Source organism: Sciurus carolinensis, chromosome 6, assembly GCF_902686445.1.
Source record: "Sciurus carolinensis chromosome 6, mSciCar1.2, whole genome shotgun sequence".
NCBI lineage: Eukaryota > Metazoa > Chordata > Mammalia > Rodentia > Sciuridae > Sciurus > Sciurus carolinensis.
Window position 1 is genome coordinate 64,312,317 of NC_062218.1, and position 25,619 is coordinate 64,337,935.

Sequence of the window (25,619 nt, forward strand, 5' to 3'; positions counted from 1 at the left end):
AAAAGAAAGAGCCTGGGTACCTGATGACATCACAAAGCCAACTTCCCAATCCACCTACCTCGGTAGTTCTTGTTACCTGAAAATAATAAAACTCTTAATTTGCTTAAAGTACTGCAATTGGGTCTCAGTAACTGACAGATGCAGTACTTAACTGATACATTATGAACACACACACACACATACACACACACACATACACACACACACGCTAAACACAATGGTAAAATCATCACCTTTATAAAATGTTTTAGAGAGAGCACCAACATCTCAACATTTGTCTTCCATCTTGTGGACCAAATTGCTAACTTTTCACCCTAACTATTCTAGTGTCAGTTTATTTCTATGAAGTCCATTTAACTAGATTTTTTAAAATTAAAGAGAGAAGCAAAACCCAGGGAAGTGTGGGGATTAGAAATGTTCCCCCTAATGCTGAACAGTGATGAGTGGACACACTATGAAAACCCAGTGGCACCAAATGAGCTGTCCAGGCGCAGAACAACAGGCTGCAGGACCTGGCCTTTTCTTCCCTCCTTTGCTGAGTCCACTCACTCACAGCCTTACCTATGGTTTCCATCCACCTCCTTAGGACGTTAGGATCTACTGCTCATCTGGAGCAAAAATTAACTTAGGTCTAAGATGGTGCCATTCTTTCAAAAACCAAGATTCTAGAAGACATCTTTCCCATTCCTGAGACTGCTCCCATGCAAAAGAGGAACACCCCTATATTAAGATATATTGGAGAGCACTGAACATTAAGCCAGAACTGTAAGGTAGTTTTAAACAAATGAAGCTTTTTCCCATTCAGTAGGAGAATAATCAAAACCATATGAACATGGTGTTGCCTAATGCAATTCCTTAGAAGATTTGAGAAAAATACCTATGAGAAGAAATCATAAGGAACAGTAACAAGTGTTAGTTTGTAAATATGCTGCTGACACTGGTGAGAGTAGGGGATGGAGGTGTGGGATGGCAGGAAAAAGGTAAAGAAAAGCAGAGCGTCTCAATCTGCTGAACAAAGGAGCGGGTGGGGCCTCCTATGACTAGGAAGATGTCAGTGCTTGAACTACAGGCTCCTTCCAAGGTCAGAGCCCCCATTTCAGCAGAAGAAAAGGAAAGAAAGCATCATTTACATTTCTCCTTGCCTGTATGGGTTAAGTCATAAGCCATGTGCCAAAACCCTAATCTGCAGGATCAGTTCTGAAAAGAGGAAAAGAACTCTGCCAAGCCTTTATCAACACCTGAAATTGTTTCTTTTCATTCCCAGAACTAAAGCTGCTTTATTAAATTTTTAAAATCTGAGGTCTGTCACTTTCCTCCAGTCCTGCAGACCCTGCCTCAGATTTCAAACAGTGCTTCAAGAAAGAAAGAACAAAGATGCCAGAGAGGCTATTAGTACAGTGATGAGCAGAGGCCTCTAGCCTTCCCCCAGTCTGGTGGAGATAGAGACCCCCAATACTCTAGCTGTAGGCCTCCATAGCCTCTTGGACAGCTCAGAAGAGCAGGTCCACTGGAGCCCAGGAGGGAGAAACTTGGTAGCTGTGGCCAATGTAATCATGAGATGTGGAATGCTGATGAGGGGAGATGATGTGGCTGGACCAGAGACCAGGCTTCACAATACCCTGGAGTCCCTCTCAGAGGAAAAGCAGAGAGCCAAAGGCTGAGAGAACAGGAGAGGCTGTCATCCCTTGCCTGGACCCAGCAGGAGCTCCCCAGATGAAGCAGGGAACAGGTGGGTTCCCCTGGAATCACCACTGTGCAGAGGAGGGAGGACCAGGGAGTCCTGGGGCCTGCTCCTCCTCTAGCTGCACATCTCTGGGCAGGCCGCTTTGCTTCTTCGGGACCTCACCTGGATCCTGCATAAATAATGAGGCCATCCATCAGAAAGGGAGCTGCTGAGGAGCTCCCACAGCTCCAAAGACCATGACTCTATGATTCCATGTCCTGGTACCTCACCCCTTCCTGATGCTGACTCACCCCACCACTTGTAACTTCTGGGTTTTCTTTTCCTGACCATCCAGCTGATTCAAGGCAAAACAGTAACAGAAAGGCAGAACTAAGATGTCAGGTCCATCTTCCCTCCTCCCCATATTACTGAGGCAGCCTCAGATCCTTGGGCACAAGTTTTGGCTTTTGGGCTATCCTCGAGACCCAGAGCTTCCTCTGCCCAAGCAGGCTGTTTTGTTAGGAGGCCCCATCAGCAGCCAGTGGGACCATGAAATAGCTCTCAGTGACCTTCCCCATCCCTCACACTGCTCTGGCAACATTCCCCATTCCTGCCAAGTCATGTAGCAGGTGGTAGAGGCTGGGACAAGGCACAGGAAGAAGCACTGCCAAAATCCCAGAGCCACATCAATCTAAGCTTTTCTGCCCTCTACTATAAGACCGTGGCAAAATCTTAAAAGCTTTAATGGCATTTTGTTATAGGTTAAACAAGTTTGCCGGAATGTAAAAGAAAAATCATCAACTTCTTAGAAGAAAGGGGAAGAAATCCCATTTTCTAGTGTATCAGAACTGCTTCATCTGAACTCTGGGACATACTACAAGGCCAGCCACAAAGGAGTGATGATGGTAGAGAAGATGGCTTGCCAAGGGTGTCATAGAGTCCCAAACTGGAACACTACAAGGGAGGCAGGTGGGGCCTTGGCCTTCCACCCAGCTCAACCTGAACAATTTGCCACAGGGGAAGCAGATACAGATGACCCTCAGAAACCCCTCTGGACCTCTGGTGCGAGACACCTCCCTTCCTACCTCCCTTCCTGCTGTGCGACTTCTCCCCAGGGCTTCCCACAGGGAAGAGGGCACTGTCCACAGTGGCCAGCATGACACTGTTGTAAAATAAAAGAATAAGGATGACCTAGGACTGCCTTCCCCACCAGAGCCCCCCACAGGAAGCAGGCACAGCAGGGGAAAGCAAAGGAGCCAGGAGAGAGAACACCTTTCTCAGGAACAGCCCCAGCCCTCACCCTCCCCAGGCCCACTCCCCCGCTGATGCCTCCCAGGCCCTGGACTCCCTGTACGATAAGTGGGGGAGGTTGTGTCCTTGCCTCCTTGCCAAGTCTGTGGCTGGGGTGCCTCTGAAACTTCCAAACATGAGCGACACTGGCCACTGGACTCCACTACTGCAGCACCTCATGCCTTAGGGGCAGGCAGGCTGCAGGCTCCTCCTTGGACCTGACCACAACATTTCCACTCAACAAGAGGCACAAGATTCTGATGTGAACTGATAACAATTTGAGTATAATCAAAGTCATAAGTTGGAGTCTTCTGATCCCAGGGTTGTAAAAGTCAGATTATTCATATCCTGGTGGTGGGGTGGGTGGATAAAGGCATTCTCCCTTAGGAATGTGGAAATCACACAAGGATGTGGGAGACCCTTGAAAATGTAGCTCACTGGGCTTCCTCTACGAAGATCACCCAGATTTAACTAAAAGCCCTACCCAGAGAAACTCCTTCAAAGAGTTTAGTGTAGTCTACTCCTTGCCTCTGGAATAAATCTCACAAGCTTGAGAACCAGTACAAATGCAACTTGGGAGGCAGAGGCAAGAGGCCTCAAGTCCAAGGCCGGCCTCAGAAACTTAGCAAGACTATGTCTCAAAATAAAAAAATTAAAAGGACTGGGGATGTTACTGAGTGGCAGTACATCCTGGGTTCAGTCCCCTGTACCAAAAACAACAACAAAAAAGAATCAGCACAAGTTCTGGCTTTTCCTCTCTCAACCAAATTATTCTCCAAGAAACTTCAGAACCCAGTAAGAACCCTGGCCTCTCAGGGAATGTCTTTTCCTTCCCAAAGAGCAAACTACCTACTTCCTTGTGGAAGCTTTAAGATGGTCAATATGATTTTCACCTCATAGCTTCAACGTCTGGATTGTTCTTTTGTCCATACAGCTTTGGTAAAATCTGCTCCATTGTGTTAAAAGTGTCTTAGTTATATATCAACTAGTCCAGGGCTGTGTTTGAATGAATTAGTCATTGTATCCATAATGTTCAGATGCTATCCAACCACAGGCATTTTTACCAATAAAATTCTAATACACAAATTCATACTCTTGTCATTATATGAAAATGTCACCACCATCAGCAACAAAAACATTGTCACAATGGCAAAAAATAACTCTCTGACACTTAGCTTAGGCTAAATTTAAAAGAAATGGAGTGTACTAACTCCCTTGTCTGTCTTCACTCTGCCTCAAAGCCTGATGATCGCCGATGCACTCCCAGGCCTTGCAACTCAGTGTACTCCCTGGACCAGCAGCTCTGGTGCCCGGGGGGAGCCTGAGAACCACAGAAACTCAGACGCCAGCCAACAGCCCTGAATCAGGATCTGTTTCACATTCAGAGGCACATTCAAGTTCAAGAAGCTCTGCTCCTTGACTGTACTTGTCCTACTCATTCCCTGTACATATACTTTGGCCCCAGATCTGAGATAGCCTCTGCTCCCGGGAGGCCACTGAAGTTTTCTCCAAAGGGTCCAGTCACTATGGTAATCTCAGTCTGGCCGGCATTCCACCCACCTGCCCATGCCCTGGCCCCCTTGGCCTTCTCCCTTGACTTGTCAAGGCAATGTTGGCTCAGGATGGCTAAAAATGTGCAAGGCTTTTTGCTCCCCAAAAATGTTTATTCATAAGGAAAAAGATCTATTTTTAGGCATCAACTGCTGGCCCATCCTGGCTCACCCAATCCCTCCTCCCACTTGCCCAATTAGAAAGATCATATTGTTTCCTGGCATACAATTCCAAGGGCATTGAACACAGGCAGGGGACCTAGAGAAGAGCTCCAAGAACAGCTCTTAGTGAATGGAACAAGATGATTTCTGCTCAAAACAATTTCCTCAGCCCCCACCCTTTCCTCCCACCATAGACCCCATGCTGAAAAGACGCCAAGCCACGTGGAAGCAACAGAACACCAACATATGCAAGACATATTTTTCACCCTCAATACACAGCAGAAAGAAGGGAAAGCTAATCAGTTAACTCTCCCTTTATCCCACCCAAGTTGAAAGTTTAATAGTCTAATCCCAGTTTCCCAGATGATAGACAGATGAGTCCAAGTTTTTTTTTTTTTTTTTTTTTTTTTTTTTTTAAGTGCAGAGGGGTGTGCATAAAAAGAATGTGAAGTTCCTAAAGTTCTCATCTAGCTGTGTTTTTGAATTCTGCCTTTTTGGGGGACCCTGGAAATGACCATAAGATAGCATTTACCTCATTGCCCGGTGCAGCATAGAGATGGTAATGTGAGGTACTTCCCTTCTCTTTGCTCACAGTAGATGGCACTAACTCATCACAGTACTCTCCCTAGATGGCAGCCTAGATGCTGCCTTAGCATCCTTCTCAACAGAGGCCCTAGTTCTGCAGCATGTCAGACCCATCCTGTGACTCCTGCCTTAGAATCTGCATTTTAATAAACTCCCAGGTGACTTCATATGCACACCAAGATTTAAGAAATGCTGGTGTGAGTTGCTATCACCTGATATGGCTCTACCAAATGAGATACACCTGCTACCCTGTATCCTGGTCTCTTGTCTTGGGGTTTCCAACCTGCTGTCCAAATTTCTATTCCATTTTTTCCAAAGGTTCTAGGTTGGAGGCTTATCTACAACAATGAGCCCATTTAAATTTTTTAAAATAGTAGCAAACATTCAAAGATTGGAGGACAATGTAAAAAAGAAGAACAAAAACAACAACAAAAAAAAAAACAGATTTCTGACTGATAAGCAGTACCCTTGACAATCCTGGGCCCACATTTCCACAGATGGCTAAAGCTACACAGTGGCTATTCATTTCAGATGGCACAGACTCTCCAGTTTATCTGAGGATCCACTACTCACTACTGCCTTACCCAGCCTTTCCACTCACACTTACTGACTGCCTAAATACATGACTATACCATTACAGAGACCAAAGTCATTCCCCAAATCAACAACAGCTGCCCATGTCACCTCCACCTTCACCTGCTTATTTCGTTCCTTTCACCAACTATGAAGGTCAGCAAACATACCTGCACAGGCACAGTCTCCCTTCCCAAGGACCCCACAGAGGAGCATATGCAGAAGGAGCTTCCTCCTCCTCATCCAGCCCCTTCCTCTGAGATTCACAGGTTGCCTGAGATCTGCAGCCACCCACCACCTACCCTTTATATCTCCAGTGGTTTGCCACCAACCACACACCAGAAAGCAGGATCCTTTAAAACATAAGCAATCCATCCATAACCTGCTTCAAATTGCTAGCTCAGTCGCTCAACTACAGTGTGATGACCTGAGGCTTGTCACTAGACCCCTGCTATGGTTTGAGTGATGGTGTCTTCTCCAAAATTCACGTTGAAACTCAGTCCCCAAGATAGTATTCAGAGGTGAGGCGTCTGACAGTGATTAAGTCATGGGGTTCTGGAATTAGTACCCTTATTAAAGGGCTCCAGGTTGAAGAGAGTGTTCTCTTGCCCTTCCACCTTCTGCCAGGTGAGGACACTGCAACAAGGCACTAACCTAGCAGCAGAGAGCAGCCTCCACCAAACACCAGTGTTAGCACCTAGATCTTGAGCTTGCAGTCTCCTAACGTAAGAAATACATTCTGGCCTTTATGAATTATCAACCCTAAGGTACTTTTTTTGTAGCAGTATACATGGACAAAGATAACCCCCTGAGCCTCTTTCCTTATCTATGAAATTAATGGTAGAACTTGATTTATTACTTCACTGAGTAATTTTAAGAAACAGAAACCAAGTGCTTAGCATACAGTATGTGTTTAATAAAGGTGGTGATTTCTATGGTTGTACAGAGTTGGTGCTTAGAAGATACTGGTTAGCCACTGGCTTTCTATCACCTTTGACTACCACCCCAACTGAATCAGAGCTGTCACACGCTCCACACCATCATCTAGAGCAGGGAATGACATCTGTGGGGGTCTCTGGCCACAATGCCCACATCAGCATCTGAAGATATGGCTGCTGGAACAAGTCCTAAAACCACACTGCCAGGCTCGGCATTCTCCTTAACTCCACACCTAACTTCTAAAAGACCAGCCAAACTTTTCATTGTTGTTACTTTTTAAGTTAGAATTTTCATTTTTCTCCTTTCAAAATCAGTAAAATATACTTTTGAATTCCATTTCGGTCCACACGAATCTCTCCCTTCTCTGATCTCACACTGCATGTAGTTAAGACTAGCAGTCCAGCACTTAATGCTCTCTCAACATTTTATATAGGCCGTCACCTTCCAGAAAAACTAAGTGGCCTCCAAATGTGATTAGCATAGATGCTGCAAACAAGTTTTTAAAACACACACACACAAACACAGAGGCATGCATAGCATTTTCCTTGTTTTAAGCAAAACAGACCCTCTGTTTTTCATTTATCTTATACCAGCAGAGTGTGAAGCAATGTAGCAAACATAATACATACCATGCCCACCAATATCCATTCTCTGTTTGCTGAGAGATACATTTTATGTTAACTAAACTATGAAATAGAACTCTTCAAGTTGTCTTTGGTTATGTCTAACTCACACACTTTCACAAATGAAAAGTGACTAAATTGGGTCACTGTCCTGTTTGTTTCCTGAAAATGGGACTGGTGATGATCTCTGAGCTGTAGCATTTTATCTGCCAACACTGCAAAACTGACGGAAGAAACATGATGTGTCTTTACAAAAACAATGGTCTCCACGCAAGTTCCTCCTCTCAGTTCTAAAATATCAGTCACTGGTTTCAAAGGCCACACATTCTGGTCTCAGCTGTCTTTTTCAGGAACCAGGACAGGCTCACATCAATGGCTTCTTACAGGAATGGTTTGGGAGAACCACACAGTTCATTTTTAGTATCTCGAGGCCTGGCAGCAGCAGAAGTGTTTGGGAGATTTCCTAAGACCCGTGACTTAGGGCACTTATTCAAGTCCCCACTGCTGTTGCATCTCTGCAACCAGCTTTGACTTACAAGTGGGGTATTAAAGTAGCTACAACAGTGAGGAAGAACAATTTTTAGGGTTGTGCAGCACAATAGGGTAACTACAGTTTACAATTTATTATATTTTATAAATATATAATTTATAAGGAGAGTTTAGTCTTCTAATATAAAGAAATAAATGTTTAAAGAAATAGACATGCAAATTACCCTGATTTGATCATTGCTTATTGTATCAGAGTTATCACACTATACCCCATATACATGCACCATTAATTTTTTTTAATTTTAATAAAACATAACCAGCTATAAAATTGCCAGTGTTAATTGCAGTGCTGGACAACAGCTCTTTCTCCAGGGGGCAGACAAAGCCTTCTGAAGGGGCGCTCAAGGCTGGCGTGGAATGAAGCACTTGTCTGAACAAAACACACATCCCTGCCGGGCAGTCCCCACCTTACTATGGGGACGTGGAGAGTTTCCATCCCACACTCTTAGTCCTTAGCAACAAGAAAACCCCAATGTTTGTGACATTCCCATTCCCTTAGTGAGTGGACAGTGCTGAGCCCTGGCATTGCCAAAGAGAATCATGGAAGTTTTGGGGCAGAGACTGAAGTGAACTATGAGGAAAAATGACACCAATATTAGCATTAAAACCAACCAAAAAAAAGAAAGAAAAAAACAAGGAACAGAAATCTTCCCACCTACCCCTTATAGAAAGTGCCTAATTAATTGCTTGACATAACACCCTTGAGTCTGCAGCTCCACCTTTCCAAATGTCCTTACCCCATCCCCCTGCCTTGTGTGTGCCGGTTCTTAGGGCAGACTGAACCTGCTCACTCAAGTGGTCCCTGAGGCCTGTGGGCAGAGAGAGTGCGCTGGCCAACACCCAGAGGGAGGGGGCATGTGGGAAGAACATCTCTCGAAGATTTGCTGATAACAACACAAACACACCCCAAAGTCTTATGGGGGCTCCTCTGAGGTTTCTCACAGCCTTGGAACATGGGAGCCATGAGAAAGGTTACCCTCCTATTTCAAATGTAAGACCCTTCACGAACACTCTGGTGTGGAAAACACAAAGTCAGACCCTGGCCCGTCACCTCTGTCTGGGTGCCCCTGGCCAGGCCAGTCACGAAGTTCTCAGGAAGAACACAGGGTCCCTTTTGGACACTCTTGCATGGGCTATATGACCATCTGGCACCTGATAAATCATTTACTAAAACAGATTCCAGCCTTCTAGTGATGAGGGCTCCACTAACACTCAAGAAGTGGAAAAAACATTAAGACTGCTATAAATCCACACAGAAGACGACCTTCAGTTAAGGCTTGCTTGGTGGGACAGTGGTAATCAATAAGCACCCGCACACCTGGGTTGAAGAGGGCAGTCATTACCTCATGCCCACCTAGACCACAGATAGCAGAGACCTGGTCACCATAGTTCAGTTTTTTAAAAAAGCATCCCTCTTTTAAAAATATACTTCTGTAGTAGAAATAACATTAGAATGCTTTGAGTTTGAATTATGACAAGGGTCTACTTTATGAGGAAAGTCGTTTGTAATTCTAGAATATTTTAGTTACAGAAATTTAATAGCTCTGAGACCTCTGGGTTTGTTTTTAAAGACTATTGTCATTAAGGTTTTGTCCAACTACTTCCACATTTTTCAGAAATAGATTCTCTAGCACTGTGTTATGGCTCTAATTTGTCACTAGGGGAATAAAAGGGCAATAATCTTGAACACGCCTCACGTTACCCTGGGGCTTGCTTCCTCCAGTAAGTCCCTTGAGAGGCTTGGTTTTCTGAATGGGAAATGCTGCTGTGGGGCACAGTCAAATCGCCCACTCTCAGAGCTGCCATGGCCACATGCCCTTGTCCTTCTGTCCATCTACCAGTACAGGGTGTTGGTGCTCTGCTTCCTAGGACTTCCAGGGATCCTCCGGTGGGCTCCTCTCAGCCACGGCTGCTCTGTTTGCATCCTGGCAGGTGCTGAACACAACTGAACCTGCCCATTCCTCTCAGCTGCTCCAGCTGATCAGAGTTCCTGCTGGGCCCACTCCTTGCTTGACTGATGCTGTTGTCTTTCCCCCTTCATCTCTACAAGTCCACCTTGTGCCTGACCTTTGAGGTCCAGCTCAAGGCCACTTCTTCCATGGAAACTTTCCCTTTAAACTATTGCCCCCTGGAAAGGGGGTCACTCTGGTCTTTAGCTGTGCCACTTCAACGCCATGAGTACTTTCCACAGCTTGGTAGACGTAAGAGCACCTCACCAGACCCACTCCTGGAAGCTGGAGTCCTCTCTGACTCCCTTCTCGTTCCCCACATGGCATCACACCCAGTAAATGCTCCCTAGGGAAACCTCCTTAGGACCAGGCCCTGCCCACAGCAGGCGGTGTGCATCCTCAAAGGTCCCTGAGTTCCCCAGCTGTGCATCTCCAGTGTGCCCATCCTCCCTCTGCTGCCCCTCTTCAAGAAAAGATCACAGTGGGAGGGTCACATCCTCAGCCTTACCTGAGAGACAGTCCTCAGGCTCAGGGCACAACCTCCTGTATACAGGTGCAAAACTGGTACAGCTCAAGGCCACCCTCAGGATGCAGGCTCCAGAAATTTCAGGGCACAGGAAAGACCATGCAGGACTGAAGAAAGAGTCTTCTTCAGTGGGGTCACCTTCAGATACAGCTGAAGAACTAAGTGTGACAGTGAGACTTGTGCACAGTGACAAGGATGAAATTTCAGGCAAGACAATGCCATTGTTACATGTAGACTGAGGGCAGAACAGGCAGCTTGAGAAGGGGCAGGGGGGAATCTGTCTGAGCCTTTGTTTATATTCTGCAATTCCAGGCAGAGCCACAAGAGGCTCAGAATGTTGGAGGCCAGTTCAGCTCCAGTGGGCTAATGGACCAGGTGGGAGAAGCAGCGGGTAAGCACTCTTGTCCCCAGTTCTTGTGAAGGGCACCAAGAAACACTGAGGACAATCACTGATCATGCCCCATCCAGGGAAACAATGAGAAGGCCTGACCTATCAATTCAGAGTCTCCCACAAGAGCAACTCTACAGGCATAGTCAATTTCCTTATGAGCTTCAGCTCCCTGGATGCTATAGACAGTAAACTCCATGAGTGCAGGGACCATGTGGGACTTCCACATTCAACACCGAATACTTGCACACATCTGCCACACATAGCAGGAATGAAGTTGAGTGACACTTCAGAGGGTAAAAGAGAGCTCATTTGAATTGTCACAAGTAGCATATTTTGAACATAATGCATCTAAGCTAATCAACTTTACCACTTTGGTATTTATACAGTATAGGACAAGGATGGGCATATACAATCTCTAAATCAAAACTGATAGCTGCTTTCTTATATGACTATCATTTTTTTAACAACAAAAATTTAGCCAGGCAAACCTCCTTTGCAATTTTTGTTAATAGGATAAATATGTTGTGTGTTTGCTTGAATCCTCAAATGACGGATCTGTGCAGATGCAGTGAAGGATCCACAGTTCTGCTGACCACAGCAGTTTTAAAGCAGCTTGTCAGCAGCGTCTGACCACCTTGGTAGGATAGTCGGGCCAAAGGCAAAAGTGTGCCAGTAAGTTCTAGGCCATTTTCACACACGTCACAAACAAAATACAAACTATAGTGACCATCTCAGCAGGCCCGTAACTGCCTTTCAGTCAGCTTTCTAGTAACTGGGTCAGCAGTTAAACTTTTCTTGTCTTGGGTTTTTTTTTTTTTTTTTTTTTTAAAGAAAACATTCCCTAACCAAAATATGGAATTCATCTGCATTGTAATCCCAAGTGGAGAGCAGATTCATTTCCTCTTGATCTGTGTAGCACTTCCTCCCACTCACTCTCATTTCTCATGGACAATGAATAGAAACACTCCCCTGTAGGAATCTCAGTCGCCTCTTTGAGACAGATGTTTTTGAAAGCACTGACAAGCTGCTTGTCACTGTGAGGCGGACCATACACTCTCACAGACATTTGGGTCCACCATGGCGCACAGAGCAATTCTGTATGGCTAGCTGGAACTCGATCCACTAGGGCTTATTGTTATTCAGCAACTTTTCCCTCATGACCTCTAAACCAACACACTCCCCACCAGGAGGCAACATGTAAGGTCCTGGCTTTCTAAAGTCATCATCATCTGCTACAGAATCAGGAGTAGGACTTCCTGTGTGTTGGTTCCTTTGTGAAGATCTAGTATGGTTTAACCCTTCAACAAAATATTACTTTCAGGAGGTGAGATTGGGACTTGGGAAAGAACATGGACATTTTTAAGACACCAGGGCACTGTTTATGAATTTCTGCTAGGTAAAAGGGGTCTTTGTGGCTTGAAAGAGTATTACTCAATACTTCTCAAACACCCACATCAGTTCATGACTCCCTCCGCCCCCTGCCTTGCTTGCTCCCTGAGAGAAACCCACTGCAAGCTTTTGCCTTGTTGAAAAAGACTTGGCACAATGTGAGGAGGCGAATCATTCAAGCCACCTGGATGTGCTCTGCAATAGTTTTTCCAAAAGTCCTCGCATTTCCAAATGCACCTAAAAAAACAAACCTAAATGTCTGTTAAACTCACTCCTTAGGAGACCCACTTTGCTCCAACAGAGGCAAATAACTGAGAGAAATTTCAGAAGAATCTAATGCAGCTTACTTGAACCACCTGGTTCATGGCAAGAACAAGGAACTTGTTTATGCATATTTGGAAGGGTATAAAGTCAATCAAGGGAAGACCCTTAAAAACAGACCCATCCTCACTTAATCAGCCTTTGGGAAAGGCCATGATACAGAGGATGAATTGGAGATGCAAAGATAATATTTGATAAAGACACCAAGATTTAAAACCTAAAACCTGCACATAGGGTACTCTCACCTACCTTGTCACCTGCTGCTATGGTGTCCAGAGTTCCAATTTCTGCTATACCATGAAAAAATCTGAAGTGGCTGTTTGAGTCATTAAGGTCAGGCAAAAGTATACACTCAGAGCTGCACATACCTTCTTGGTATCAGTACACAGTGTCAAGCTATATTATTGGCTCTCTCTATAGTCTTTGTTCTACCAACAAGGGCATTTTACATGCAACATTAAATTTCAATCTTATATGGAGCAATCTTTGAGTGGATTGATCAAAAAGCTGTAACTACAGCAACACAAGTTTTCAAACTTGCCAGCCTTAGGGACTCAACAGAACCTTTAGAGGGATGTGTGTATGTGTATGTGATAAAAATACAGAGGGATTCAGAGAGTGGTGATACAGCAGAGCATTTAAGGGCATAAACTAATCAAAGCATTCCATCACTTAATCAGTTGTATGACCTTGGACAAATCACTCACCTTTAAATCTCAGTTTCCCCATGTATGACATGCACCTAGTTATAGTGCCCAACACAGAGAAAGCTCTCAATAAATGGTAGTTTTTGTTGCACAATTCTTAATAACCTCAACTCCAGGGCTTGCTGATGTTTAAGACAATTTGGCAGACACCTGCTCTATGACCAGAATTGAGCTCTAGTTCTCCTTGCCACTTAAAGGTCAGTCTGCAAGTCCTGCTTATATTGACTAAGAGTTTCCTGATGACACAGTAGTTACACAGAAACATCTATTTGTTTAGTCCTTCGCTTTCTCCTGCTTTCAAATGTCTGTGGATTGATCTATGTGGATCCCAGAAATGTAATCGTTAGTTGCTGGGCTGAAGAGGTTTTTCTCTGTTTGTTTTTACTAGAGGTCAGTTCTCTGAACCTGTGGTTTGCAAACTTTTTTCTGAACATGTAATACTATTTATCAAACAGAACCTGACAAGCAATCCCAGTTCTTTACATGAAACAGATCAAGTCAGAGCTGTAGAGGGTTAAGAAGAGATTCTCTTCCCATGGCTTCCACGTAGCTCCTAAAGTGCCCCTAGGAACTGCAACCTCTTGTAGAACATGCTCAGAAAATCGTTGATTTAAACCTCTCTTCTGACTTCAACCTCATGGCCTACAAATTCTGGCTGGACTGCACTAGTAGAGATCATTGGTGAGCTCATGGTAGTCAACGCCTGGCTTCATCAGTAACAACAAAGTCAGAGACCCACAAACCACGATTCCTCATTTCCTAAACATCCCCAATGTGGCTGTGAGCTTGGTGGACACACTTAGTTTCTTTCTTTTACTGACTATGTATTGAGTTACATCAACTTCCCAACCCCCAGAATGCCCTAGGACCAGGGTTTACACAGCTATACCAACCAGTACGGTATGGATGGTATCATTATCAGCTTCTGGAGGAGCCATAGTTCACTGATGGCTCTTTGCACACACTAGGCAACAACATGTCAACCAAGGCTGAGCCAGTCTAGCAAAAAAATCATTTTAAAAATCCAATTAATTTTCAGTAAAAATGCCATTCCCACGGTAGATATGAAGTACAATAGATATGAAGTAAAAGCACAGTTTCCAAACATGAAATGAACAAGGATCAAAAAAAACAAATTAGAAATTCAGAGCAAGGGCTCAGAATAATGAAGCAGCTGGGGAAAGTCATTGCTTCAGAAAGTGCAAGACTAGGAAGCAGGCCCTTCCTCCTGGGTTTAATTGCTGCTCAGCGGAAGCATGACATAGATTTAAGTGTGGGAATCCAAGAGGTAGAGGGGGAACTTGTTCAGGGTGGTCTGAGGGAGACCAGCCAGGAGTAATGGGGCTGGAGCCAACCAACAAAAAAAATCCCAACCAATCGTGAGGAAAATATTTCCTCCTCAGAAAAGGCCGCTTTGCCTCCCCAGGGAATGGCTGGAAGACTCCCAGCCTGAGTCATTCGGAAACAGATTTTACAAAGCACTGCAGGGTATCCCAGGGGAATGGTCTGGCCATGACAGAGGAAGAGGCTTCATGACCAAGTGGGTCTTTTCCAGTTCCAACTCCCATGATTCCCGGATCCTTCTGCTTCTTTCCAACTCACTGGGGCCAGTATGGTTGTAGCAGGACTGCCGTGATCCTCCATTCTGAGCGTGCTAGGGCCTGGACATAACTGCTGAGGGGGCTCTGGCTGAGGCCTCCCAGTTGCAGCCTCATCTCCTGTGTAAACAGCTCCACCAAGAAGACAGCACATGTCATGTCTAAGGATCTGCCAGCCCAGGCACTCACCAGTCAGGTCTCCCTCTCACATCTCCACATCTTACCTGCTGAAAACAGGCCCTTGTGCCATCTACAAATAAGATCTGCATCTAGAATCCAGGAATAATTAAAAGTATTCTGTGATAGGAACACTGGAAAGGCTTCACATCCCACAACTGGTCATCAAGTGGAGCAAATGGATCACACCCAATGCTGTGTCTGCTCATACATAATTATTAAGCCATAAGAATGAGCCCTAAGCAACACTGGTCACCCTCATACATAGCTGTCAGACAGTCTTCAGGAAACTGTCCCCGAGAACAGGTCAGAAACTTCTCTGTGAATTCCTCCAACCTTTCTGAGGCAGCATGAGCTTTGCCTTGTTGGGTCATTCACGCTGAGAGTAGATGTCATGTTCTGGTGCTGTTCATCACACGCCCAACATATTACAATTCTTGTTAACTATTCACTTGACTCAGGTTTCTGGAAAACCCCTGTCTAGAAATTTCGTTTTAAACCAGAAGAACCTCCTTCGTGTATCAGATTAGATTTTAAAAACACATTTTTCTGTCTGGTTTCAAAGCTTTTGCCGGGTGCTAGTGTTTATGTTGGCATACCCATTAACTACTATTATGTAAAAAAGTGCCTCAGAATGGCTTCAAACAACAATGATTTATTACTTCTCATGATTCGCTGGGTTGGCTAGGCAGTTCCTCCACTGGTTTTGCCTGGGCTCAGTCATGTCCTGTGTCCAGTCAGGTCATCAGGGCTAGGAGCCCCATAACTGGCAGTGGCCTATCATCAAGGCACCCCTCATCCTCCTGGAGGCTAGACCACTTCCTTACATGAAGGTCTCAGCCATTTCAAGAGGGTTAAAGTGGAAGCTGCCAGATCTCTTGGGGCTGCAGTTCTGAACTTACACAATACTTCTGTCACATTCTATCTGTGAAAGCAAGTCAGAAGGCCAGTCTAGACTCAAGGATGGGGAAATAAGACTCCAGTTCTTGATGGTAAGAGCTAAAAAGAATATATGTGACTATTTTTAATCAACCCCATGTCAGTACCCCTCAACTGTGTCAGAGTGACAAGAGTTCTGGGACATGGTCATAGTTCCTGAGTCCAAAACGATCCTCTATCTGACTCTTGGAGAGCCTTTGCACACATCAGTATGCTGAAGTCTCCGAGAGGTCCCGTAATAAAAATAAAACCTGTTTAACTTTCTATAATCATTAACAAGTTTGTAGAAACAGAGGAAGACTATTTTCCTATAACAACATTCTGGAAGACTGGTCATGAATCCCAGAGTTTTGAAGTTCTAGTTTAGCATATTTTGTTGTCTTATGAGATGTTCCAGAAATGTCCCATATATGTCCACATTACCTTCTAATACATGGAAGTATGATACAATATACCAAGTTCTGAGTGAAGATCGCCCCACTTATCCCTAAGGGAATTAGACACAAAGAAACCTTCACTAAAAATCATCTTGATTAGCCTTGGAAAACATTTGAAAGTTGTATGCACAAAGCCTTGGCATCTTTTTCTTCAGCTATGATAGTTTTGAGCACTGACAGAAGTCTTGGTTCCTACAGAATGAAGGTTGAGATGCACTCTGATGAAACTTCCCAAGTTTAAACTTCAGTGACAAGAGCAAAACAGTAGAGTAGGAGGCCAGTGGCTTTTCTTCCACCAGGGGCAAAAGAGTCACTAAAGAACCGTTTCACTTCTTACCTGTCTATTGGCCATGAACCTGTACCCTCCCATACAACTTTCTGCTCAATTGAAAAGAAAATATTCATCCATCCTAAAATCAGGTTCTCCACTGGCAATTCTCAGTAGCTGTGATAGGAAAATTAGTAATCTAACACTCTATTCATGAGACCCTGATGGTCCCAATAGAGGGTGATGATTCAGATAGGGAGAACCAAATCAAATCAAAGGTTCGGGCTATTATGACAAGAGCACTCACAAGACCACAGCAGTCACGAGCAGTCTCCTCAAACTCAGGGACCAAGTCTGTGCATGAAGAAGAGTGCAGCCCCCCGTGAAAGCAAACTGTGGCACTGAAGGCCAAACCCAAGAGTGAAAAAGTGCCCTATTTACTTTGGTATTCACTCTGGTATTGGGGACAGTGACTAACAAAGGATACAGAGAATTTCATCTGGCTGCTTGGAATAGTTCTTCTCAGAATTGATCGTTCTTACATTCATTCACTAAAGGACAGTAATTCAGCCAAAGATACACGACAGTCAGTGGTCAATTTGTTAAACTGAACTCAAGAGATCCTCTCATTTCTTTCTTTGATGTCAAATATTTTAAGTCTTTATCTTGTGTTGTAAAGTCATCAGGGAAACATATCCTTCTTGAAGCCTGACTGCAATTTCAAAAGACGGAACAAAAGTGAGCCTACAGAGAAATGGGGAATTCCATGGGAAAAAATACTCCATAAATGATGAAAGAGGAAATAGAAATTCCTCAGGGACAAAGAATTTTGTGAGTACACTGGTTACACTAAGAAATAAACAAGGTGACTCCTTGTTCTATAGCAAAGACACATGGAGGGCCTCTCTGAGAATGGATCAAAACCAAATATATATGCATTGTTTTGGGTTTGGTTTTGTTTTTGTGGTGCTGGAGATTAAACCAGGGCTTCGCATGTGCTAGGTGAAGGCTCTGAGCTAATCTCCAGGCCTTCTGTGTAGTTTTGAATCTAAGCAGCTAGAGGTCAGTTAGTCCAACACTGGGTGAGACAGTAATCGATCTACCATCCGCAGGGCTCCTACAGAAGGATCTGGGAGTCACCCTCAAGCTTCTGCTCCTAATGAAATCTGAGCAACGGCCCAGGACCTGGGTGCTATGTTAGATTTTCTTCCCCTCTACCAATACAGTGATTCCAACAGGAACAAAAGACAAAGACAGCCAAAGGGATTGAGATTAGCTGCATAATGTAATATGGGGGAAAACCTGATGTCACCTTATTACTTTTCTTCCCTTTCTCAGTCCATGTTCTGAAGGAAACTAAAAGCAGGTGTGCCCCTCCAGCAGGGCCAATGCTGTGGGACAACTATACTGCAGAGAGGGGAAGGAATTAGGAAAAAATAAATACAATCGGTTCTGAATGCTACTGAATATAACTAGATAGTTCCAGAAATACAGAACACTTGGAGCTTGTTAGAATGAAAGAAAATACATGGTTAACAGAGAAAAACAATAGTATTTTATGTTTTTCTTTTGCTACAAGGAATTGAACCCTGGGGCACTGAACTATAAACCCAATCCTTTTCTTTTAAATTATTATTTTTTTAATTTTGAGTCAGGGTCTCACTAATTTGCTGAGGGTCTTCCCAAGTTGCTGAGGCTAGCCTCAAACTTGTGATCCTCCTGTCTTGGCCTCCCAAGTCACTGGGATCACAGCCATGATACTTGGCTACTTTATGTATGTATGTGTGTGTGTGTGTGTGTGTGTGTGTGTGTGTGTGTCTACATATAAATTTTTTTTTTTGAGTGGTGCTGAGAAACAAGCCCAGTGCCTTGCATATGTTAGGTAAGTACTTTACCACTAAACTACATCCCCAGTCCATATTTTATGTATAAAATTGACCACCAACATAAATCAAGTCAATTTCCCCTTTAACAAGGTATTCGTGGGCCATACAGTATCTTTGAACCCCACACAGGTTGTCTAAGTTCCAGTCATCATTCTGTACCTAAATTGTTACTACAATGGTGGGATATAAGTCAGGGTTTGGATATAAGTCAACAGAAATGGTTCTGCCACAAATGGTACCCACTTTTTATTTTTATTTTATTTTATTTTATTTTTTTGTGGTGCTGGGGATCAAACCCAGGGCCTTGTGCTTGCAAGGCAAGCACTCTACCGACAGAGCTATCTCCCCAGCTCTGAGCTATCTCCCCAGCCCCCCACTTTTTAATGTTTGTATGGGAGAGGCAGCAAAAGCAGGGGCAAGGGCCTCAGGAGGTTCAAGCCCGGCCTCTCCTGGCTGCCTTCTCAGCACCTTATACATCCATGTCTCAGTCACCCCAAACCATTCGCTACTTCCTGACCACACTGTACTTCATGCCTCCTCTGCCCACATTTCTCTCTGTCTGCCATCTCTTAGCAAAAGCTGGTCATCCCCAAGTCCTACTTCAAATGTCAGTTCTAAGATACCTTTCCCAATGGCAGATTTAATTGTTTCTTTCTCATCCCTAATATAATTGGTTTACCCAGTGGCAGTGACTTCTCTACTTGTCCACACATGGCTAGAATCAAAGCTCTTTAAGGACAGGGACACCTCCCTACTCTTTATTGCCCCAGCATCACACAATAGCTCCAAATGATTAGATGTCTATAGCCTGAGGATCACATCTCCTCATCTCCTGTGTTATGATGACAACAAAGCTTTCACATCAGCGTAACAGAAAAAAACAGAAAAATAAAGCACAGAATGCTTTTTAAGGTCCACTAACAGCACTGGATTCCACCTTCTTTCCTTCCCCAGGAATTTCCCCAACTAATAAGGCTGGCTCTGTTCAAACTTGGCTGGCCACAGGTTTCCAACAGATTTTTTGTTTTCTTTCAGATCTGAGCGTTTGGAAAAAATATCGTAATTTCCTTGTAGGTCTACTTATACTTCGGTAGGCTGATTAGCACTGAGGAAACTTCAACCCTATGAGGAGCCCTGATAATTCCATTGTTCCACTTACTCTGTTAGTCAGGAGTTCTTACTGAGGCACGTGGCATTTGGGGAACAACATTTAGACACATCTCAAGATTCTCCCAACAACGTCCTTCACTTTTCAGCATCAGTGATGTCTATTTTTGAGGAACCCAACCTAAGAGAAGTACCAAACTAAAGCAAACAACTTGACACAGGAAGGGAAGGCAGACCAAGGGGTGCCCCTTCTTCAGGTGCAGAGAAGAAGTCTTGGTATATATAACCCTGCCATGGCACATCGGGCTGAAGAACCATTCCGTGTCACCATCGTAATGGTCTGACAGCCTTAGGAAGTAAACTGAGCTGTCTTAAATCTCTGAGAATTAGTGTGTTATATGTGTTCTAAAACAGATTGGGTTTCAGGGGCTGTTTCCAACTTCCATGGTATTAAGTTTCCTTTTATTCTTTCCAGCACCACATTTCCAATAAGCCCTTAAGAAAAAAACTTACCCTTAGGGAAGCATACTTTGCTATCTTAATAAAGTCTTCCAATCCTTAGGAGATAAGTCACCATATTTTCATTCTCAAAAATATTAATTTTATTCCCTCAAAGAATCTTATGAAAATATTTGTATTTCTTGCCTGAGTTCCCTGGGAGGTAAGCTGAAAAACTAACTAATAAAGGATAATTCCAATATTACAAAAGACAATACATATTGGAATATGGAAATAATTAAGACTCAAAGAAAAATATGTCAAGCCCTCAAAGCAAAAGTCCTCTAACTAGAAAGTACTGTCCAGAGGCTCTTGCCTGACTTATATACAATAGACATTATTCAGGGTATGTGGGATTTTAAACCAAGTAAGTAGGTAAAAAATTCAAGTTCCTATAAATGGTAAACTAATAGATGAGGATTCACTTCCCACAAAGAATTCATAAATAGATTCCATTAAAATAGTATGCTCTTTACATTACTGATAGTTTCCTTTGCTGAGAGAAAGCTTTTTGGTTTGAATCTATCTCAGTTGTTGATTCTTGCTTTTATTTCTTGTGCTATGGGAGTCCTGTTAAGGAAATCTGATCCTAAGCCGACATGTTGAAGATTTGGACCTACTCTTTCTTCTATAAGATGAAGGGTCTCTGGTCTGATTCTGAGGTCCTTGATCCATTTTGAGTTGAGTTTTGTGCAGGGAGAGAGAGCCTACAGAGTGGGAGAAAATCTTTGCCACTCATTCTTCAGATAGAGCACTAATTTCCAGAATATATAAAGAACTCAAAAAACTCTACACCAAGAATACAAATAACCCAATCAACAAATGGGCTAAGGAAATGAACACACACTTCACAGAAGAAGATCTACAAGCAACCAACAAACATATGAAAAAATGTTCAACATCTCTAGTAATAAGAGAAATGCAAATCAAAACTACCCTAAGATTCCATCTCACCCCAATTAGAATGGAGATTATCAAGAACACAAGCAACAATAGGTGTTGGCGAGGATGTGGGGAAAAAGGTATACTCATACATTGCTTGTGGGGTTGCAAATTAGTGCAGCCACTCTGGAAAGCAGTGTGGAGATTCCTCAGAAAGCTTGGAATGGAACCACCATTTGACCCAGCTATCCCATTCCTTGGACTATACCCAAAGGACTTAAAATCAGCATACTACAGAGATGCAGTCACATCAATGTTCATAGCTGCTCAATTCACAATAGCCAGATTGTGGAACCAACCTAGATGTCCTTCAATTGATAAATGGATAAAGAAACTTTGGTATATATATACAATGGAATATTTCTCAGCCATAAAGAATGATAAAATTATGGCATTTGCAGGCAAATGGATGAAATTGGAGAATATCATGCTAAGTGAGATAAGCCAATCTCAAAAAACCAAAGGATGAATGATCTCGCTGATAAGTGGATGATGACATATAAAGGGGGGGGAGGGGTTGGGGTTAGGGTTAGGGAGGGGGGCAAGAATGGAGGAAGGAAGGACTGTATAGAGGGAAAAGAGGGGTGGGGGGAGGGGAAAATAACAATGAATCAAACAACATTACCCTATGTAAATTTATGATTACACAAATAGCATGCCTTTACTCCACGTACAAACAGAGAAACAACATGTATTCCATTTGTTTATACAATAAAAAAAAAATAGCATGCTCTGCAAAATACCAACTTTGGTTTCTTCTCAAGAAATCTGATTTATCCATTTGGCAAGAATATATTTAATTAGGAAAACACACATTCACTAAATCAGGAAGCAAAGTCCAGATGCAGGCAGGAGGAACAGGGATGCAGATGAAAGGAGGAGGAGAAGGTTCATTTTGGGATAAACTGCATTAGAAGTGCCAGTGGACATCAGGGGAAGATGCCCAACAGAGAGTTGGCTTCATGGGTTTGCAGACTGAAGGAGAGGTTTGATCTGGGGAGCACCAGCTGTGGGTAGCCACTGAAGCCCTGGAATCATAAATTTACATAGGGTAATGCTGTTTGATTCATTCTGTCATTTTTTCCCTTCCCCCCCACATCATCACAACTGACAATATTGCCTGAATTTAAGAACATGAACAAACAATTCACCAAAGAGAAAATAACAAATGGTCATTCGGTTTACGAGAAACAGTCCATTTCATTAATAATAAAAAGCCAAAAGTTCTTGAAAGAGTTATTGAAAGGAGGCTGCCACGAGAAGGGATATGAAGAGGAGGGAGAGGAATCAATGATGACTGCCTTCTGCCCATCCCCTTTCCATCTGTTACATAACAGAAATCTACAAACTCCCTAACACCACTGCTGCCTATTTGTGTACATAAAGTTTTATTGAAAACACACACACACACATACGCCAGTAAAAATTAAAATGAAATGCCACTTTCAACTCCTAAACTGGCAACCATTTAAGAATCTTAACTCCTTACAGCGATCAGGGTGTCATTAAGTAAGCATTCGCATATACTACCATGAGACTTCAGCTTTCCTGGAATATTTTCATATCTAAATAATGCTATTTATAGAAGGATATCCAAAGTTTTATATATAGTCTTTAAAAAATTAAAAAAAAAAAAAAACTCAAATGTCAAAGATGGAAGGTTAAAGTGATTTAGGACATATACTGTAGAACAGAATATTAAACCATTCAGTCAGACATGGTGGTGCACATCTGTAGTCCCAGCTCCTCTGGAGGCTGAGGTAAAGAGGATGGCAAGTTCAAGGCCAACTTGGGCAACTCTGTGAGACCCTTTCTCAAAATAAAAAGTAAGAATAATGGTACATATACACAATGGAATATTACTCAGCCTTAAAGAAGCATGAAATTACGGCATTTGCCGGTAAATGGATGGAACTGGAGAATATCATGCTAACTGAAATAAGCCAATCCCAAAGAACCAAAGGCTGAATGTTTTCTCTGATATGCAGAAGCTAATTCCCAATAAGGGGGGCAGGGAGAATAGACATACTTTGGGTTAGACAGAGGGCAGTGAAGGGAGGGGAGGGGCTAAAGGGGTAGGAATGATAGAATATATTGGGCATTATTACCCTATGTGCATATATGATTACATAAGTGGTGTAACTCTACATCATGTACAACCAGAAGAATGAGAAGTTATACTTCATTCATGTATGATGTGTCAAAATACATTCTACTGGCAAGTATAATTAATTAGAACAAATAAAAATTAAATTAAAAATATAAAAATTAAAAATAAGGACTTGGGATGTAGCTCAGTGGTAGAGTACCCACAAGTTAAAGTCCAGTACTGGGAAAAAAAAAATTGAAATGCTTCATTTTTTTTTTTTTTTTTAAATAAGGAAGAAAGGAAGGCATGGAGAAATATTTGTAACATAGTAAAAAAAAAAAAGGGGGGGGAGGAATCACCAAATATAAAGTTGCATACAAAGTAAGAGCTCTACCATGTAAAGAAGAGAACATAAAGAAGAAGTACTCTTAGAAACTTGGCCATTATATTAATAGTGGTGGCCCCTAAAATGACAGGTTTTCTCTCACGTATGCTTATGCTTTTCTGTATGAACACGGGTTCTTTGGATAACTGGGGAGGGGCACTTACAAATATCTTTTGGCAATTCTAGGCCAGCCATAATATAAGTATGCAAGGTCTATTGCTTGGCTTTGGGAGTGTACCAGTGCTCAGGAGCACTAGAGAAGGTCAAAGTGCGACCCATGGGCAGATGGTATAAATACGCAAGCAAACAACACAGAAAATCAGAGCAGCTCAAAAAAAATGTAACTCCTCGGGGTCTATCACAGTGACTTTCCCTGCAACCCCCTCTTATCAAAATGCCTGCTGGTGTCCAAATGGATAGATTTATAAGTACCTGATATAGGGTGTAAATTGCCCCAAACTGGTGACTCTAACCTTGAATAATGAGGAGTCCATGAAAGCATCTGACTACCACCTTACATTGTCTTTCCAATCCACACTCCATGAACATGAGAAGAAGACCGATTGAACTTCCACTGAGCCAGAGATGCAGTCTAAGAATGAAGCAAGGAGAGAGAACTGTGGTGGGGAAGCAGGAAGAGAGAGCCAGCTTATTAGTGTTAGAAGAGTCACTCTAGATTTCTAACAAAGATAAAGAGATGACCCGAGCCAGCATCCACCTCCTAACACAACTTGGCTGTGTATACAGAATAATTTGGATCAGAATCAGATGAATCTCCAAGTGCATCTGAGTTTACCAAATGGCTTTGAGAGTTTTCCACAGACTGTTTTGGGATGCCCACAGTAAGGTGCAGAGACTGGAGCCAGGCCCCTCCTTATAGGTTTCCTGGGACCCTTGCCCTGTGCTATGTGGCAAATGGTGGGTCTTCAGGTTGGGGGATGATGGTGCTGAGGCTGTATGGAAGGACAGGATCACTGTATGACTGGTGTTTCACCCGATATGAGAGCACAAGAGAGGGAAAGATTACAAAATTGTTATTGTGGTGACTGAATTGATCCAAAAGGCAATGCAGATTAAATCAATATTTAATTCAGAAGAAGTCAGTTTCAGTTAGGAAATCAGGGGAAAGTTTCAAAGAGCAAACACGGCAGGATCTAAGAACTTCAGAGGTATATTATTACCCGCTTTAGTGGCAAGAAGGGATTGCTGTGGTTTGACATGAAAAATTATTTAAAAAAAAATGATTACTAAATAAAAATATAGTTACTACCTATGGTAGCACGCTTCATATAAAACATTCATGCTTTTTATAGACACAGTGAGGGGACGGTCTCTACACTGTCCCAGGGTATATTCATCCAACTGAGTTCACTAATATAAAAAAGCTTCCTAGGTGAGGATCATAGCGTCTGCATGCAGGTGGAAAGACAATAGCAATAACCAACGGGAAGTGAACCCGTGTCCTGGAAGATTTGCACACAGCCTTTTTCACAGACATTTCATCACAAAACTATGCTTTTACTGACAAGATCCAGAACATTCCTGTGAACAAATCCCATCAGATAGAGGACCAGAATGCCCTGTGCAACAATCCATCAGAAAGACAACAGAAATGCACAGGAAGATGGATACACAGGTCACCTCCTCTCCCCAGAGCAGGTTGACTGTTCCACCTATTTCTCAAAAGAACTGGGGCCAGGACTGGGGTTGTGGCTCAGTGATAGAGCACTTGCCTAGCATGTGTGAGGCACTTGGTTTGATTCTCAGCACCACATGTAAAGAAATAAAATAAAGGTCCATCAACAACTAAAAAACATATTTTAAAGAAAAAAGAACTGGAGCCACAACATGAGAATTCTGTAAACCTTTATTCTCTGTACTTAAGCTTCCCTATGCAATCCCACCCTCCAAATGCTTCAGAACACATGCCTCTGTCAGAAGCTAATCCCATAGGTACCTGCCTCACTGGGACTGTGCCCATCTGTTATGCCTTCCCACCCTCCCTCACCTCCCTCTCAGCACTCAGTTTCTTCCCAGTGACATCTTCCTACCTGTTCTCCTGGCTCCTGGGCAATC

General features: G+C 43.2%; 1 protein-coding gene across 8 annotated transcripts in view; it reads right to left on the minus strand.

The window, feature by feature from the left end:
• Nucleotides 1–25,619, minus strand: part of Lhfpl2 (LHFPL tetraspan subfamily member 2) — a 143,998-nt gene that overhangs the window by 44,288 nt on the left and 74,091 nt on the right. The window contains exon 4 of one of the 8 annotated variants that reach the window (XM_047556761.1): nucleotides 10,392–10,567. The exons of the other annotated variants lie outside the window; for them this stretch is intronic. The gene's annotated coding sequence lies outside the window, so the exon portion shown is untranslated. The remainder of the gene's footprint in view (nucleotides 1–10,391; nucleotides 10,568–25,619) is intronic. 8 annotated transcript variants of the gene reach the window in all.